Consider the following 8340-nt stretch of genomic DNA (forward strand, 5'->3'; position numbering starts at 1 on the left):
CCACCTGGTGGTGAGTTGGATCCGATGGCGGGGGAGGAGGCTGGACGGACTCGGCAGACCCAAGCGTACTGTAAGGGTTTGCTGGGAACGTTTGGCCGAATCTCCTGTCAGAAAGATCTTCAACTCTCACCTCCGGCAGAGCTACGACCAGATCCCGAAGGAGGCTGGAGATATTGAGTCTGAGTGGACCATGTTCTCCACCTCCATTGTCGAAGCGGCTGCTCGGAGCTGTGGCCGTAAGGTCTCCGGTGCCTGTCGAGGCGGCAATCCTCGAACCCGGTGGTGGACACCGGAAGTAAAGGATGCCGTCAAGCTGAAGAAGGAGTCCTATCGGGCCTGGTTGGCTCGTGGGACTCCGGAGGCAGCTGACAGGTACCGGCAGGCCAAGCGGACTGCGGCCCGGGTGGTCGTGGAGGCAAAAACTCGGGCCTGGGAGGAGTTCGGTGAGGCCATGGAGAAGGACTATCGGCTGGCCTCGAAGAAATTCTGGCAAACTGTCCGGCGCCTCAGGAAGGGGAAACAGTCCCCTACCAATGCTGTTTACAGTAGGGGTGGGCGGCTGTTGACCTCGACTGGGGATGTCGTCGGACGGTGGAAGGAATACTTCGAGGACCTCCTCAATCCCGCCGTCACGTCTTCCATTGAGGAAGCAGAGGCTGAGGGTTCGGAGGTGGACTCGTCCATCACCCTAGCTGAGGTCACCGAGGTAGTCAAGAAACTCCTCGGTGGCAAGGCACCGGGGGTGGATGAGATCCGCCCCGAATACCTTAAGTCTCTGGATGCTGTGGGGCTGTCTTGGTTGACACGCCTCTGCAGCATCGCGTGGCGGTCGGGGACAGTGCCTCTGGGATGGCAGACCGGGGTGGTGGTTCCTCTTTTTAAGAAGGGGGACCGGAGGGTGTGTTCCAACTATAGGGGGATCACACTTCTCAGCCTCCCTGGGAAAGTCTATGCCAGGGTACTGGAGAGGAGAATACGGCCGATAGTGGAACCTCGGATTCAGGAGGAACAGTGCGGTTTTCGTCCTGGCCGTGGAACACTGGACCAGCTCTATACTCTCTACAGGGTGCTGGAGGGTTCATGGGAGTTTGCCCAACCAGTCCACATGTGTTTTGTGGATTTGGAGAAGGCATTCGACTGTGTCCCCCGAGGCGGCCTGTGGAGGGTGCTCCGGGAATATGGGGTCCGGGGTCCTTTGCTAAGGGCTGTCCGATCCCTGTATGACCGAAGCAGGAGCTTGGTTCGCATTGCCAGTAGTAAGTCAGACTTCTTCCCGGTGCATGTTGGACTCCGGCAGGGCTGCCCTTTGTCGCCGGTTCTGTTCATAATTTTTATGGACAGAATTTCTAGGCGCAGCCAGGGGCCGGAGGGTGTCAGATTTGGGGACCACACGATTTCATCTCTGCTCTTCGCGGATGATGTTGTCGTGTTGGCCCCTTCATACCAGGACCTTCAGCATGCACTGGGACGGTTTGCAGCCGAGTGTGAAGCGGCTGGGATGAAAATAAGCACCTCCAAATCCGAGGCCATGGTCCTCAGCCGGAAAAGGGTGGCTTGCCCACTTCAGGTTGGTGGAGAGATCCTTCCTCAAGTGGAGGAGTTTAAGTATCTTGGGGTTTTGTTCACGAGTGAGGGAGGGATGGAACGGGAGATTGACAGACGGATCGGTGCAGCTTCAGCAGTAATGCGGTCGATGTACCGATCTGTTGTGGTGAAGAAGGAGCTGAGCCGTAAGGCAAAGCTCTCGATTTACCAGTCAATCTACGTTCCTACTCTCACCTATGGTCATGAGCTTTGGGTCATGACCGAAAGGACAAGATCCCGGATACAGGCGGCTGAAATGAGCTTTCTCCGCAGGGTGGCTGGGCGATCCCTTAGAGATAGGGTGAGAAGCTCGGTCACTCGGGAGGAGCTCAGAGTAGAGCCGCTGCTCCTCCACATCGAGAGGGGTCAGCTGAGGTGGCTCGGGCATCTGTTCCGGATGCCTCCTGGACGCCTTCCTGGGGAGGTGTTCCGGGCACGTCCCACTGGGCGGAGGCCCCGGGGAAGACCTAGGACACGCTGGAGAGACTATGTCTCCCGGCTGGCCTGGGAACGCCTCGGTATCCCCCCAGAAGAGCTGGAGGAAGTGTCTGGGGAGAGGGAAGTCTGGGCATCTCTGCTTAGACTGCTGCCCCCGCGACCCGGCCCCGGATGAGCGGAAGAAGATGTGTGATGTGTGTGTGCGTCTCAAGCCATTATATGGCTGGAACTGCAAATACGGCTGGAGCGTTTGGTTGTTGGTTGTAGAGCGAGACACTGCTTCACTGCTGCTCGCCCTGCGATCGATTGCCAAACTCACTTTCTTTACACTCACTTACAATCGAACATTTTCCTATACGTGACTCGTGCGTCTACACTACACCCGTACCACTAAAAAGACGGATTATACCCAAGTCTTGAGTCATAAATTAGTATAAATACTAATAGCATCACCTTTTTGTATTTTATTTATTTTTATTTATTTTCATTCCTAGAATATCCAGATCCACCATTTTCACATTTATTTCCATTTTCACATTTATCTCCCAGTTTAAAGCTAGACTAAAGATGCATTTATTTAGCCAGGCGTTCATATAAAATGTTTATCTTACAGTTACTGTAAATTTGGCCTCTAGTTCATAAACGCCAGAGGAGAACTGGCCCCCGACTGAGCCTGGGTTTCTTCCAAGGTTTTTTTTTTTTTCTCCATCGGGTCACTTGATGGAGTTTTTCGGTTCCTTGCCACTGTTGCCTTTGGCTCGCTCAGTTGGGGATATTCAAATTAAATGACCCATCATACCATTGATCAGCTCCACCAAACTTGGATGTCTTTTTTTTCCAGCAATAAACAAACACTGTTATGTTCTTTTGATTGATACTGTGAAGCAGATTTGATACAATCTGTAATGTAAAAAGTGCTTTTTAAATATATTTGACTTGACTATTCTACACACTTTGTATTCATGTATAATGTATGCTTGTATAATGTATTCTTGTATAATGGCTGTTATTGTTCATTAACTTTTATTGTTCAGTAAATAATATTTTGTAATAATAATAAATTGGCGTACCTGATTTTGAGAGATGTTGTGTGTGTTCGACCGCTTAACACTGTGATTGCTATCAGGATATGAGGAGAATTTCAACCCGCATAATAAAAAAATTAATTGTAGACAGTCACCTATTGCACCTCAGCATTTTCCACACACTTTTATCTTTATATGGAAAAAAATGATATTCTTCAGGAGGGCAGGTCCTCTATCCACCTTCTTTTTAATGTAATACCAAGGTATCAAAAATACAAGTACATATCAAAAATGTAAAACTTACATACAATTAAATGATAATAAAATCCATAATTTATGCATGGGCCTATACATAGAGATTTCATATAGCCTATATATACATGTAAAAACAAGAAAAACAGAACAGAAAACTTTAATGAAATGAGTTAAAAAGTTGAAACAAGGTTACTGAGCTTTAAGATTCTCAGATGATGAAATATTTGGATGTACTGTTGGACCTCTCTCCTAAAAACGGTGAATTTGAAAAGAGAATTTAATTGCAATAATAGAATAATAATAAAGTATTCATTCGTTTGAGCTTTCTGTATATTAAAAAAAATGCCAAACATTACATCCTTAAAAAAAGAGAGAGAAACCCGGAAGAACATGCAGTTAATGAAGCATCTCGTCTGACTGTTTACTGATAAACCTGCTCCCTTTCAGGTACATGAACCGTACATTTGCACTCATGTGAATATTAGTGACTAAATCTAATTTTGCTAGGTTAGGTATTGTGTTGTATTGTTGAGTGATACGGGGCGAATCCAATGTAAAATGCGAGAGTTTTCAGCTGGAGAGCACGCGGTTCGCGCGCAAATCGTTTATGTGTTTATCAGTAGAGTGATTTAATGAGTTGAAGGTCGATATATGATCTGTGTTTTCACGTGTGTGTGTGTGTGTGTGTGTGTGTGTGTGTGTGTGTGTTTTATGTCAGATTGAGGCTTGTGAATATAGACAGTGTCGCTGTTTTAGGATGCGCACTACTTTAAGTGCACTCATTTATTCACAGTGAACTTGGGATGCGTTGATTTAAAGGAGAAGTACATACTCATGCACTTGTGTATAACATTATAGAAATAATAGAGCTCATGCATTGTTGTGTAATAATTATTCATTTATTGCCAAGATTGATTCTAAGTAAAAACTCTGTTAATGAAGCATCTCGTCTGACTGTTTACTGATAAGCTGCTCCCTTTCAGGAGTGCTACATTAGCAGGGTTAAATTTGTGTAAAAATTTTAGTGAAATGTCTTTCAAACTCAAAGTCCATACTGGCAAAGTCAATATGGTCAATAAAGTTCATCCAATATGACGCCACATATGGAGTTGTTACAAGCTCCTTTTAAAAGAGATCTAATTCTAGAATTACGGGATGAAGGATGCGACAAACCGTTTTCCTACTGGGAGTTCACATGGGGTTTTGTTTTATCTGTGTGGCTGTTGTAATGATATAGAATCTGAATGTGATTTTATGATTATTTTGCTCTGTCCCTACAGCACTGTGGTCAACTGTGGTTGTATTAGTGTGTGTGTGTGTGTGTGTGTGTGTGTGTGTGTGTGTGTGTGTGTGTGTACTCTATAGTGTAGGCTTCTGTATTAACTGATCAGGTTGAATGGGCACACTGGCATTATATAGTTATCGTCTAAGTTCGTAAGGAGGATTTGAGACAGCAATTTCACTACAACTTGTGAAATGAAAAAAAGAAAATGCACTGAATTGGTACCAGTTCAAAGTTGATAAATCTACAATCAGTAGAGTGCCGAAGTGATGACGTCACTTTGTAGGACAACTCGGAAGCTAGCGGCGCATGGGTTCCCTCTGTCGAAAAGCTATGCATTTTCCCCCATAGACTTTTGGAAAATCGCAAAAAATAAGATCTGTGTTTAACAAACAGTTGTGAGTGTGACCCTTACACGTTTTGTCTATCAAGATAATCTTTACAAGTTATTAAGGCTAAATCGCCTTATTTCAGGCGATTTAGCAAAAACCCATTCAAAAATCCCATAGGCTTTAGAGCGAGGGAACCGTAGTGCTAAAATGCTAACTCACTTCCGCGTTTTGGCCTACAGAGTGACGTCGTAACTTCGGCACTCAAGAACTAAAACAAATACAAGCAAGCCTGCTTCATATGACAGAACAGAAGCAGAAGTAAACATGTGACAGAAGAAAGATTTACTAGCCAGGTAGTTTTAAACTCAGTTTCAGTGGAAGTAGGCTTTCTGAAGTGTACGGTGTGTATTGTAACTGGCAAGCAGCTTCCACCCTGCATTCAATGGCTGTCCTGCAGATCCTCCAAGCCGATCTCCTCCTCCGTGGGACGAGAAAGGCCGGGACCCAGCTGCCGATACGGACCTGAGGACCTTGAGGTTGTAATAATTGATGATCAGTTGAAATTCACAGACCACATTGCTAGAACTGCCCGGTCCTGCAGATTTGCCTTGCACAACATTAGGAGGATCAGGCCCTTCCTTACAGAGCATGCTACACAACTCCTTGTCCAAGCACTTGTTTTTATCCAGACTGGACTATTGTAATGCTCTCCTGGCTGGTCTTCCAGCTTGCTCTGTCAAACCTCTACACTGTGAAAAAAATATTGATGGTTTAACTTAAAAATGTAAGTAACCTGGTTGCCTTAAAATTTTAAGTTGATTGAACTGGAAAAAGTGAGTTAATACAATGAAGGAGATTAATATTGACATCCTCATCTGCTCTCCTGCCTGTGTTGAAGTAAAACAGAGCTGCTGAATCGAGTATTTCCCCCTGCTGTCATCCAGTCGTGTGAGTACAACACACAGAGTTAATATTGACATCCTCATCTGCTCTCCTGCCTGTGTTGAAGTAAAACAGAGCTGCTGAATCGAGTATTTCCCCCTGCTGTCATCCAGTCGTGTGAGTACAACACACAGAGTTAATACTGACATCAGGGCCTGAAATTAACTTTTTCGCCCACCGGCCACTGTGGCAGGTGGATTTAAAAATTCACCTGCCACTGAGACTTTTTACCAGCCACCTTTTTTTTTTTGCCTCATATTTTGCCTCAAAAATGGCTGGTAAAAAGAACAATATTGTGAAATTTCTGGGGGTTTTTTTCCTTCACCTTTATAGAAAGGTGAAAAAACCCCATGAATTTCACAATATTGTTCTTTCACTTTCACAAGAATACACATTTAAGTTCTCTCAAGTAATAATAATAACTCTAAGAACATACATTTTTTTAAATCTTTTTATTCATTGATTTTGACACTCACTCAACATATATAGTATAGGCTATATAGTATTCAACAGATAGACCTACCGCAGCTCGTATGTAAACAAATCACACGCGGCTGTGTTGATGGCTGATTTAGTCACGTAGACAGATCCTGACAGCTTTTAGTTACAGCGTTCAGGAACCGTTAACTATTAACTAAATTAATATTGTTATTACTGGTAAAGTTACCGGGTACCGGGTATTTTCTCACTGGTTCCCAACTCCCAACACACATCTGTGCAACTCTCATTGTACTGTCGGCTACATCAGCGTTACATTATCTCATCCCATCTCACCAACAGTTTAATACTCGCACATCCAAACATAGTCAGAAAAGGGCCTCGTCTTCTTCTGATCGCATGAACGTTACGAAAAAGTCGCTGTCATAAATCAGCCGCTCACGAACCTTGCCATTGCCGCCAATTGTCCACTTTGTATTCATCTTTTTGTTGGTTGTTTGTTTCAGCTGGCCTCTTTACCCCAGTAATGTGCCGCCACATTTTAGCTAAAGTCAAACGCAATGGCAGACTTAGTTGAAATGTAAAAATCCTTATGAATCACTCAATTCTCATTGGCTACCTGCCAATGTGGCAGGTAGATTGACAGTGTTACCCGCCAATAGAAAAATTCACCCGCATTTGGCAGGTGGTCGGGTGTTAATTTCAGGCCCTGACTGACATCCTCATCTGTCCTCCTGCCTGTGTTGAAGTGAAACAGAGCTGCTGAATCGAGTATTTCCCCCTGCTGTCATCCAGTCGTGTGAGTACAACACACAGAGTTAATATCGACATCCTCATCTGCTCTCCTGCCTGTGTTAAAGTAAAACAGAGCTGCTGAATCGAGTATTTCCACCTGCTGTCATCCAGTCGTGTGAGTACAACACACAGAGTTAATTTAACCATCAGAAACTCAAAATAATAAGTTATCTCAACTAAATAAATTATTATAAAGTTGATTTGACAAAAGAAAATATGTTGTGATAACAAATCTTGAAAATATTTTTTACAGTGTACAATTGATCCAGAATGCTGCAGCCAGAGTAGTCTTTAATGAGCCAAAGAGAGCACTCGTCGTCACTCCTCTCCTCTCAAAATTGCACTGATTGCCAGTTGCCGCTCGCATTAAATTTAAGGCACTGACGTTTGCCTACAGAACAACCACTGGCATTGCTCCCTCTTACCTAAACTCATTACTTCAGACTTATGTGCCATCCAGAAACTTGCACTCTGCTAGCGAATGTCGTCTTGTGGTACCATCTCAAAGAGGCACAAAATCTGTTTCTTGGACCTTTACCCATGACTGTTCCCTGCTGGTGGAATGATCTGCCTAACTCAACCAGAGCTTCTGAGTCAGTAGCCACTTTCAAGAAACTGCTGAAGACGTACAGTATCTTTTTCGGCAGATTCAGTAGTACTAACACTTTCTCTTCTCTTCTTTAAAACTGCACTAAAATTAAACTGAGAGGGGTTATAGCACTTGCGTATTGTTGTCCTACTGTTAGTTTAACTGCCTCTTTTGTTCTCATTTGTAAGTCGCTTGGATAAAAGCCTCTGCTAAATGAATAAATGTAAATAGTTTAGTCAATAAAATAAACAACACTGAGTGTTACATGTTTTCTTTTTTTTTTTTTTTGAGCTGTAGTAATTATACTACACACCTTGCGGGGGCATCAAGGAGTAATACTCTCAGGTATAAAACAGGTGTAGAGAGTACATGTAATGGAGGAGTAAGCTAAGCATGCATTAGAAATCCAAGAAATCAATGGTCCTGATTGGGAAACTGAAAGTTTGATGCTCAATCGAAAGTAAGCATTGTTTATTTTCTTATGTTGACTGGTTGATGTATGAGTATGTATTTTTTCTAATGTTATTTATTTATTTTGTAGAAGGACTTCACATACTGTGGCTTTTGTCTTTCTGTCACTCATGGTGGGACCCTTGTCTGAAACTATGCGAGCGAGTTTAGAGGCCCTGTGGCTTATTTCAGTGGTTTTCCGCACTGTTT

Source organism: Pimephales promelas, chromosome 14 (assembly GCF_988280905.1).
Source record: "Pimephales promelas chromosome 14, fPimPro1.hap1.1, whole genome shotgun sequence".
NCBI classification, from domain to species: Eukaryota; Metazoa; Chordata; class Actinopteri; order Cypriniformes; family Leuciscidae; genus Pimephales; species Pimephales promelas.